At 41.1% G+C, this 10,777-nt stretch overlaps 1 pseudogene; it reads right to left on the minus strand.

The window, feature by feature from the left end:
- Positions 1-6,848: 6,848 nt before the first annotated feature.
- Positions 6,849-7,968, minus strand: LOC118904250 (annotated as a pseudogene).
- Between the last annotated feature and the right edge of the window lie 2,809 nt (positions 7,969-10,777).

The following is a 10,777-nucleotide window of genomic DNA, read 5'->3' on the forward strand; positions in this document are numbered from 1 at the left end:
TTTAATATATTATTATGACACATTATTATTATTTTATTATTTTAATATATTATAACATACAATATATTATTTATTATAATAATATCTCAAAATATTATATATTATATATTAAACATATTACATATTAAACAAATATATATTATATATTATATATATTATATATTATATATTATATATGAATATATTATATATTCTTATAATATAGTTATATATTGTATTAATATATTTTATATTTCACCATATATTATATAATAATATAATACTCTTATAGAAATAGTTTTATCTTTCCTCTCTTTCTCTGTCATCCATTTCTCTGCCTCTCTTTCTCTTCTTCACCTTTCTCTTTCGCCCCCCTATCCCTCTCTTCCTCTCCTTTGTCTTCTCTCCTCTTTCCCTCTCTCTTTTCTCGCTTGTCTCTCTTTGCCCTCTCTCCTCTCTTCCTACTCTTCTCTATCTTCCCCTCTTCTCTTTTTGCCCTCTCATCTTCTCTCCTCTCTCTTCCCCTTCCTCCCCCCCTCATCTCCAGCACTTCTACAAATCATTGAGAAAAAAAAGCAACCCAATAGAAAAATGAGCAAATGACTTGAACAGACACTTCATAAAAGAGGATATCCCACTGGCTGATAAATTTATGAAAAGCTTCTTAAATTCATTAATCACCAGAAAAATGCAAATTAAAACTACAGTGAGATACTACTATATAGGTACCAGAATAGTACCTATTTATTTTATAAAAAGGCAAAAGTGATCATGTATTGAGAATATAGAACAACAGGAAATTTCATTCAGCTGCTGATGGGAACATAAATTGATTTTCCCAACATGGGAATACTCTTTGGCAATATCTATTAAAATTAGACATAAGCATATGCCATGACCCAGCAAACCCCCTCCTAGGCGTAGACCCCACAGAAATGCATACACATATGTTCACAAAAGGCATTCTCTGCAACGTTTATAGCCCCACAGTGGCCCCAAACTGGAATCTATCCAAATTCTCACACAATCAAATATTATATGACAATGCAAATCAATGATTTACAACTCAGCAAGAACATGGATAGATCTCATAAATGTAATATTGAGTGAAAGAAGTCAGTCCCCCAAAGACTACATATTCTATGATTCAATTTGCAATTTGTTTGAAGTACAGAAACAGAAAAAACTAATCTATAACATTGGAGGTCATTTTTTGGGAGAGTAATAACTGAATTGAAAGAGGGCAAGAAGGAGACTCTTCTGTTTCTTGACTGGGATGCTAGTTATACAGTGTGTTCAGTTCGTGAAAATTTATCAAACTATGCACTCATGTATGTGTATTTTTCTGTATGTCCCTCTTCAGTAAAATTCTCTTCTTTTCCCCATGGCTCTGGAATATTTTTCACTTATCCTTACCTTGCTTTTCTGTACCTTCCTGTATCATCTACCCATTCTTTTTACACCCCTATTCTTGAGCTCTGGGATGCTACAGTCCAGAGCCCAAGGAGACCTGGGCTGGGGTAGATTCTTCCCCGTTCTCCCCACCTCCCAGACACGCTCTGTATATCCAGGTAGAGCTCTCTCTGCAGCTCTAGTCCTTGGTCCTACAAACCATCTTGGGGATTCCTGAACACATTACACACCAGGATCTTCTTGTGCTCTGCAGCCCTCCCACCTACCTGATGTGGGGAAAATCATGACATGGCCTGCACAAAACTTTTGAGAAACATTCAAAATTTAATGCAGAGTCTGATCAGCCATAACCAGAATGTGAGTGATTCTTTACATCCAAAGGCCTGAGTTCTTCAACAGATCAAGTGTAAAGAAAAACATGGTTTGGGTTCTATGGAGTAAAATAGACCTTCAAGGAATATCGAATTAAAACAAATAGGCAAGAATAAACTACCATGTCTAGGGATGCACTGAAATTATTTTTTAAAAATACACATAAAAATGATTACTATACCATCAGGGTAATGGTTACCTGCTGGGTGTGGGATGGGGGGAAAGAGTCGTGATTGGGATGGGCACGTGGATGGAGCTTCTGGGGTGCATTGGTGTGCTGGTTAGTTTTATGTGTCAACTTGGCTAGACTACAATGCCAAGTTATTTGGTTAAACATTATCTAGATGTTTCTGTGAAGGCGTTTTTCTGACGAGCCTAACATTTAAATCAGTAGGCTTCGAGTAAAGCCAATTACCCTCTATAACGCGAGTCCACCTCATCCAATCAGTTGAAGGCCTTAATAGAAAGAGACTGCCCTCTCCCAAACCAAAAACTCTTTATGGTTACCAAAGGGGAAAGCGGGGAGGAGGGATAAATTCAGAGTTTGGGATTAGCAGATACATACTACTATATATAAAAGAGGTAAACAACATGGTCCTACTGTATAGCACAGGGAATTATAATCAATATCTTGTAATAACCTATGATGGAAAAGAATCTGAAAAAAACCCCATATATATATATATATATATATATATATATATATATATATATATATATATATATATATATATATTCTTTGCTATACACCAGAAACTAACACAACATTGTAAGCCAACTATACTTCAATTTTTAAAAAAATTAAGGTTAAAAAAAGAATGAAGAAAGAGTTCTGCTAGAAGATGCCTTCAGACTCAAACTGAAGCATCAACTCCTTCCTACGTCTGCAGGCACTGCTCTACTTTGCAGACTTTGGACTTGCCAGATTCCACAATCACATGAGCTAAATTGATTGCCGCTATAGGCTACAAGCTAGGCAATGGACTAAGTGCTGAATATACAAAAATAAAAAAGCCATAAACTTGAGTTTAAGTACCTTCCCTTTGAGGATGGATGGGGACACAAAGCTGATTCTCTGCTCACTTCCTTTCTTTATCACCATTACCTGAAGGCAAAAGATCGTCTTTTGGGAACACATGCTAAAAATAAATTGACTCCTGTTAGTCCCTTTTGGGCAATTGGTTGCCTAAGGAACACATCCAAAGGTCAATGTCTTTGTGTGAAAAGTGCATGAAATTGCTGTCAGGAGGGATAAACATAGGATATTAAAAGTTAACGTAAACAGGACTTCCCTGATGGCGCAGTGGTTGGGAGTCCACCTGCCAATGCAGGGGACGTGGGTTCGCGCCCTGGTCCGGGAGGATCCCACATGCCTCGGAGCAGCTAAGCCCATGGGCCACGAGTGCTGAGCCTGCGCTCTGGAGCCCACGAGCCACAACTACTGAGCCCGCTTGCCTAGAGCCCGTGCTCTGCAACGGGAGAAGCCACCGCAATGAGAGGCCCGCACACTGCAGCGAAGAGTGGCCCCCACTCGCCGCAATTGGAGAAAGGCTGCACGCAGCGACGAGGACCCAATGCAGCCAAAACATAAATAAATAAATTTATTAAAAAAAAAAGTTAATGTAAACAAAGATCACAGGTTTAACTCAATGTTAACTGGAGTCTCCTGGTTCCTTAAAATCTAGACAGGATTGATTCCAACACCTAGGTTGTGGTTTTTAGAAGTCCAAAGCTCTTCTTTTATTTCATATTTTAATTTTTTTTAATTTTGAAGGATACTTTTGCTGGATATAGGATTCTTTGTTGATAATCTTTTTCTTTCAGGAATTTAAATATGTCATCCCACTAAAGCTCTTCTTAAATGTTCTCTCTTGCTCTATTATGTGGGAATGGGAATTTTTCATCTCCCATGTGGCACATCTCCTGATCCTCCCTCCAAAGGAACTACAAATCAAGAGTTTTATTGCATGTTTTAGGGATTACTGGGAAGGGTTCCATTAGATACTATAGAGCAAATTACTGGAGTATACTAAAAAATTCTATTAAAACATTTTTTTCACCACCTTCATCATCATGTAGCACTTGTAGCAGAATTCTCAGCATCTTCCCAGTTCCTCAGTGGGCTGAGTTAAAATCCTCTCCTTGTCTCCTGGTGAGAATTTTATCACTCACCTTTTGTGGTCTCCATTTCTGCCATCCCACATGCACACAGCCATCTTCTACACCAGTGGGGCTATCTTCCCAAGACCTGCACCCACTCTGGGTGAGAGATTGTTCACAGCCCTCACCTAGGAGAATAGCCAAATCCAGCCTTGGAGACAGTTTTCTTCACCCCAGTTCACCTCCACTCTCCAAAACATCCTCACAAGAAAACAGAGAAGTTGAGTTTGATTAAATAAGGCCTGACCACAGTTTCCCAATGATTATTAGAACCAGAAGAGTCAGGGATAAAATGTCAAAAAATTGTTGAGACGAGAGAGATAGAGCAACCTTCTTCTTCTGTGCTCTGAGGAGGGACCTTACATCTTTGCATTTCCAGTTGCTTCTTCTTGAAATGTATTCCCAGACTCCCTTCTGCCTAGCAACATGTTTCTTCTTCTTCTCCTTCTTCTTCTTCTTCTTTCAGTGTTTCTTCTATTATAAACAACTTGAGAAATCTTTCAAAGTTAGCTCCAGAAATTTCATCACTGTCTACCATGATTTCTTCTAGCCTTTCTTTCTCTCTCTAATAAAGTAGTTATTTTAAGACAATATGATTTGAATGTGACTACCTTTCCTACTAAACTGTGAATTATTTGCGATTTAGGACCATGCCTGGTCACAGGATTTTTTCCGAAGCAGTGTGTGTTTCTTAAGGTTGTAAATAATGGAAAGATGGCATTTAAGAGGAAGTTGTGTTGATTCACATATGAGTTGTCCCAGAAGGTTCATGGTTTTTTGGTTTTTTAAAAATTTTATTTATTTTTGGCTGCACTGGGTCTTCGTTACTGCACGTGGGTTTTCTCTAGTTGTGGCAAGCAGGGGCTACTCTTTGTTGCGGTGAGTGGGCTTCTCATTGCAGCAGCTTCTCTTGTTGCAAAGCACAGGCTCTAGGCATGTGGGCTTCAGTAGTTGTGGTATGCGGGCTCAGTAGTTGTGGCTCGAGGGCTCTAGAGTGCAGACTCAGCAGTTGTGGTGCACAAGCTTAGTTGCTCTGCAACATGTGGGATCTTCCCAGACCAGGGCTCGAACCTGTGTCCCCTGCATTGGCAGGCAGATTCTTAACCACTGCGCCACCAGGGAAGTCCCCAGCAAGTTCATGTTTTGAAATGATCCAATGTAAGCTTTCTTACAATTAAAGAAGAAAATTTAGCCTTATAAAGGAAAACACCTAAAACTCTGGCCAGTGTACCTTTCTTTACACAAGAAACAGATGATTTAGTGGCTTCAGGAACTGCTATCTTTCTACTATTTTAAGTTATTAGGAGAGACTGCAAGTGTGGATAAAGATGTTGCAAAGATATTTTCCCATGTTTTAAAAAAATCGTGGGTGTGGAATCCCAGGTACTATTGTATTTGTAGGGAAGATAAGACTTTTCCTCTGTCTTCTTAGGTTGTGTAATAAGGCCTGTAAATTAAACTGACAAAAGGCAGATTAACAGGAGGAAAAACATAACAAATTTTACTTGATGTTAATATTTTATGTGGCATGAAAGCCTTCATAGAAAAGAAAGAGATATTGTAAGAATGGGATAGACCTGGAAACTGACATGCCATGTTAACAAAGAACAGTTCGCTGTGGAGACCAGACATGACAAAGGGAAAAGGGGCTGGGCTGGGGCTGCCAAATTGTGGGAAAGTTAGGAAATATGTGGGGGAAACTAATGGAAGATAAAGGTTATTTTAGTAGGTTTGTTTGCACAGATTCATCGTGGCGTCAACTTTTCGTGTCTGGAGATAAGAATGTTCTCTTCTTCCTGGTGCAGAGAGAGTACTTTTCTCATATGAAATTGTATGTCCTGCTTTTAGGTAGAAAGAGGGAGGTCAGAGACCCCTTCCTGCACCTGCTTTTCCTCAAGTGTATGCAGCTCAAAATAATCCACATAGCAGGATGGCATATTTGGGAGTGACATGTTCTGATCCCCTTCAGAGTGTAGGGGTTTTTTTTCCCGCAAATCACCACCAATACATTTATTTGAGGGAGAAAAGGTCAAATCTTATTAGGAACTTTTAAACTGGGTAGGACTAGAGACCCTGATCTGCCTAACTTCTGGGTGTTCACAGCTGCACGGGTGACCAGGTCCTGCACATGAGGCGTCACCATGAAACTGATGAAGAGGGGGACACGTTCTGAGCAGTCATACGATGTCCCATTCAGAAGGTGCTGCCTTCTTCTTATCAGAAAAGTAGTGCTGAGAAAAATGAAAACAGAACCTAGCCAGGACTTCCTAGCACATGCCCGGACGTGATGGTGGCCTCCTGAAAGGGGATCACACCCTTTTTACAAAGTAGGAGAGTGATGCTCCCAGCTGAGCTGAAGGATGAGAGCTGGGGCCAACTCGAGGGTTGTGAATGGGGGGTGGGACCTGACCCCCTGAGTCTTTGCCCTTCTGACCTGGGCCTCCACAAGCCATTCTCTGGCCCCAGCACAAGGCAGACTTGGCAAATCTGCAATGGAAGGGGATTCTGCCCCAATTCCTCAGCGCCACCCCACTTCCTCAGGTCTAACAGTGACCAAGCCACTGGGTGCAGGCTCACCTCCACCCATCCCCTGCTTCTGTGCAGACACATGGCAAATATGGAACCCAGAGCCCAGCTGGGCTGGAGCACATCTAGGTGTTGCTGGGTTGGTCATGTAACAGGTGCCTGGAGATGATCAGGCCTCATCCACGGTGGCCAGGCTGAGATAGTGTGGGCTTGTGTGTGTGTGTGTTTCTTTTTTTTAAAATTGAAGTACAGTTAATTTACAATGTTGTGTTAGTTTCATGGAAGTTAGTTTCAATGTTGTGTACAGCAGAATGATTCGGTTATATATATGTATGTATTCTTTTTCAGATTCTTTTCTATTAAAGGTTAATACAAGATATTGAGTATAGTTCCCTGTGCTATACTTTGTTCTTTGGTCTTTGTTGTTTAAGAGACAGTGTTTTTTGAGGTGGTTCGGGGTACTCCAGGGCAAAGCATGATGACACCTGGTGGTGGAAAGGCAGGCTGGAGCCACGGAAAGGCTCGCCCTGCCCACTCAGGTCCTTCCAGCAGTGGATCTGGATTTGAACTCTGGGGAGTGAGTGGGGAGCCCGACCTGCAGCCATGAGATCGCCCACCAGCAGGAAGGGGTAGGTCGGCATGCCACTGCCACCCCCATGGGGTAGCTTGGGATGGATGGCCAGGGCCTGGCTGAAGCTGTCATCCACCAGGTAGGCACCGAGGAAGTGGCCAGCAGCTAACAGCCCTGCAAGAAAACCGCATCTTCCAGGATGTGAGGGATTAAGCTGACAAAGAGTCCCAGCAGCCCCTCGTCTTTGAAAATCTTCCCAATGGAGCTGAACTCTCCACTGTACTTGGTCTCCAGTCCCACAAAATGGACCGTGCAGCTATTGAGATGACACGTAAGGGGTGAGCCAATATGCGGGACATGCCCTGCATCATCATCAGGTAGGAGGTCTCCTTCACCACAGTCTTCAGAGAAGTCTTTGTGTCATCCTTCCTGGAAACCTGCTCGATATCATCCGGAGAGAAAATCTTCTTCATGCTGCCCCGGGTCATGGTGGAGAGGGCAGTGGACGTCAGCCAGCAGCTCAGGCCTCGGAACAGCCTATCTTCCCATCCACTTGCACAATGTCCTTGGCGTAGGTGAAGAAGGTCGGAGGGCAGAGGACCTTCCTCCCCAGCACATTGGTCTCAATGGTGTGGGCACTGGCTCACGACCCATCTGATGGGCAGCTCCATGTAGAGCAGTTGGTGACTGAGCTCTGTCACCCCTGTGCCCAGCACCATGAAAAGAGCTTGGTGGTGGGGGTCTTGGTCCCCAGAGCCCAGGCCCCCCAACACACTGTCCATCCTGCCAGCTGAGGGTGGCGGATGTGCGAGGATATGCAAGGAAGCACGAGGTTGCACTGGGATGCTCGGGGAGGCGCGGGGAGGCGCGGGGGATGCGTGGGTGGTGGATACAGATCCTGGCTTCGACCCTGCCTCTGCTCCGGCTCCGGCTCCGGTTCCCACCATCCCCAGCACTGCCGCGAGCCCACCTTATGGTTTTAATTTTGATGAAACTGGCTTCTATTAAAATCAAATGTCTTCAGGCCCTACATCTCTGAGGAGGACATGTGGGAGGAGAGCAAACTCCAAGGTATAGGGCTTGCGAAAGAGGGTAGGTTCAAATGATGCTAGAGATTTACTTGTGTTAATAATTTTTATTAAGATTATTAGTGTGTGTGTGTTAAAGTTCTATTCCAAAGTTTCTTAAGTTTTTATTGAACTGCCTCCAATCCTATTTTTTCCCATAATACAGGATGCAAAAATTTTCAGTAAAATGTATTTAATGTTAGAGCAGAAACGCATGTATCTGCAATTCCTAGCAAAAAGAAAGTTCTCAAAAATATTTGCTAATTGGGCAGGCATTATAACTCTGAGAGTATATTCCCAGAACATTTTACCTAAGTGTCTCTTATTTATAGCTGAGTTCACCTTATCTCAGATTCCTAAAGAATTATCTACCTTGACAGTCGCAATTCCTTTGTGAAATAAACCATTCCTGTTTCTCATTATGCCTTATTTATTCTCCTCCCAACATGACCTCTTAATTACGTGTGTATCTGTGTTTCCCATTAGACTGTGAGTTCTGCCAGACCGGGTATCTGGTAGGCACTCCACAAACACAAATCATTGAATGAATGTATCAGTGTTAGGTGAATGTTTGTATCACTTGACAATCTTAATTTCTCTTGGGAGAGATAGAAAAATGACAAGGTGTATCCATCAACAGCAGGGAAGCTATTTCTAATGTCTTGCATTTATTAAGTAATACATATGGACAAATGTTTTAATATAATCCTCATAACTATATCATATCAAAGAGTACTTTTATTGCCCCCATTTCATAGATGAGGAAACTAAAACTGAGAGGGATTACACCATCCTTCCCAACATCAAACAGCCAATAAGTGTCAGAGCTGGGGCTGATACCCAGGTGGTCTGATTTCATGCCAGCTCTTAACTGGCATGCTATATTATCTCCAAATTTCAACAACATTATTTCAATGTCAGTGTTGTACAAATGTGTGTGTATGTGTGAATGCTGTGTTTCATCATAACCAAAGATGTTAAAGGACCTATAACTCTGAGTGACTCCAGAATATTTCCCTCATTGGATGTAACTGTCTTCAGAGTCTCTTCTTTTTTCTAGAAGGAACAGAGGACTTATTTTAACCAACCACATTCAGACTTATGAACTCATTCTGTCTAACCCGGAGTTGTAGTTTGCCATCCTCAGTAAGTCTAACCACCTGAACCACACCACCTTTTCGTGCTTAAGAAACCCAGATTCCTCGGGCTCCCTCCTCCTCAGCCATTCTGTGGATGTCTTCTCTGCTGTGTTTTCTCTTGCCAAGGAAATAAACTCAACAAAAACTTTCTCTTCCTCTTTCCACCCCTTCCTCCTCCTTCTTTTTTTTTTTTTTTAAAGCTCTGATAGTCTTTGATTTATTCTTTGATAGTGTGCAGTGCTGTGCGAGAATATTCCAGAAGGATATTCACCACCATTAGATCCCAAATGCCAGGTTTAGAAAGTTTACTCTTTTTCAATCTCAGTCAAATAATTAGATAAATCTACTTTGCTTCTGAAATACCATAAACTCATATAGATTGAGACATAGAGAAAATTATGTCAGTGAGTGACAGAATTACGTAAGAAAATGCAGCGTCCAAGTTCTGTAGAGGAGTGTACAGTCATCAGAAGCAGGTCAGCAAGATGTTGCCTCATGGAAGCCCTTTGGGAAACTGTTCTAAAGGAAGGACTCAGAATTAACCAGCTAACCAATGGTTTATAAATGGTTTCTACTTGAGGCTGTAGTGGTACTAAAAAAAATTTGAAAATTTGAAAAAATTTAAAAACAGGGTATTCTCTTAAGTAAGCTAAAATAGGCCCCTACCCAAAATAATCCCCTGAATAACCCCAAAATAATCTGGGTTATTCTGGTATTTTCAGAGCCAAGTTTTTATCCATAAACTTCCATTTAATTCTTTCCCAAGTAATTGAAAATTCAACATTTGGGAGCCTCTGTTCTTAAGGTTTATTCTATCTGTTATGTAGAAAGTAGAGTTTGTGTGTATGTGTTTGTGAGAGAGGGCAGGCATGTAGGAACACGTGTGTATGTACACTTACATGTATGTCATGTAGATCACTGCATTCCGTACAAAAGTATTCTTATTAAAAAGAAGAAAACTGGAGAAACACACTTATGTAACTCCTCTATGCATATTTTAAAGGGATTTTTTTGGTTTGTTTGTTTGCATATTTGTTTTCTCTGTATATCTGAATTGTGAGAGCTATTCAAAGTTTTTTTGAACAGTTTGGCTGAATAAATGAGGAAAGAAGAGTGAGAATAAAGACGAGTGGGTATAATCTGTGATTTTGTGGGAAACCAGAAGGCAACTTTAAAGATTTTTCTCAATTTGGGATGTATAAGGAAATGGTGCCCTTTACAATATGCTATGCTTTGAAGCTGGTATTTCAGAGAATTTTTCCTCCTTTAAATTGGATAATTTATAAATGAATGCTCCCAAAGGAACTCTTAAAATCAAAGAAAAACATAGGCTGCCGGAAAATTGATTTGTCACCAGTACTTTTTAGCCTAAATATTTTTCAAATTTGATAATGACTTGATTTTAAAATTTCATACGCTGAACATCAGGAATATACAAATAATGTAGATGGGAGGGATGGACGTGGTGAAGGTGTCTCCTGGGGAAATGTTTCAGCCACATCTCTCATATCATCTCATGGAAATAGGTCATTACTTGCAGTTGTACTTAC

Source organism: Balaenoptera musculus, chromosome 11, assembly GCF_009873245.2.
Source record: "Balaenoptera musculus isolate JJ_BM4_2016_0621 chromosome 11, mBalMus1.pri.v3, whole genome shotgun sequence".
Lineage (NCBI taxonomy): Eukaryota > Metazoa > Chordata > Mammalia > Artiodactyla > Balaenopteridae > Balaenoptera > Balaenoptera musculus.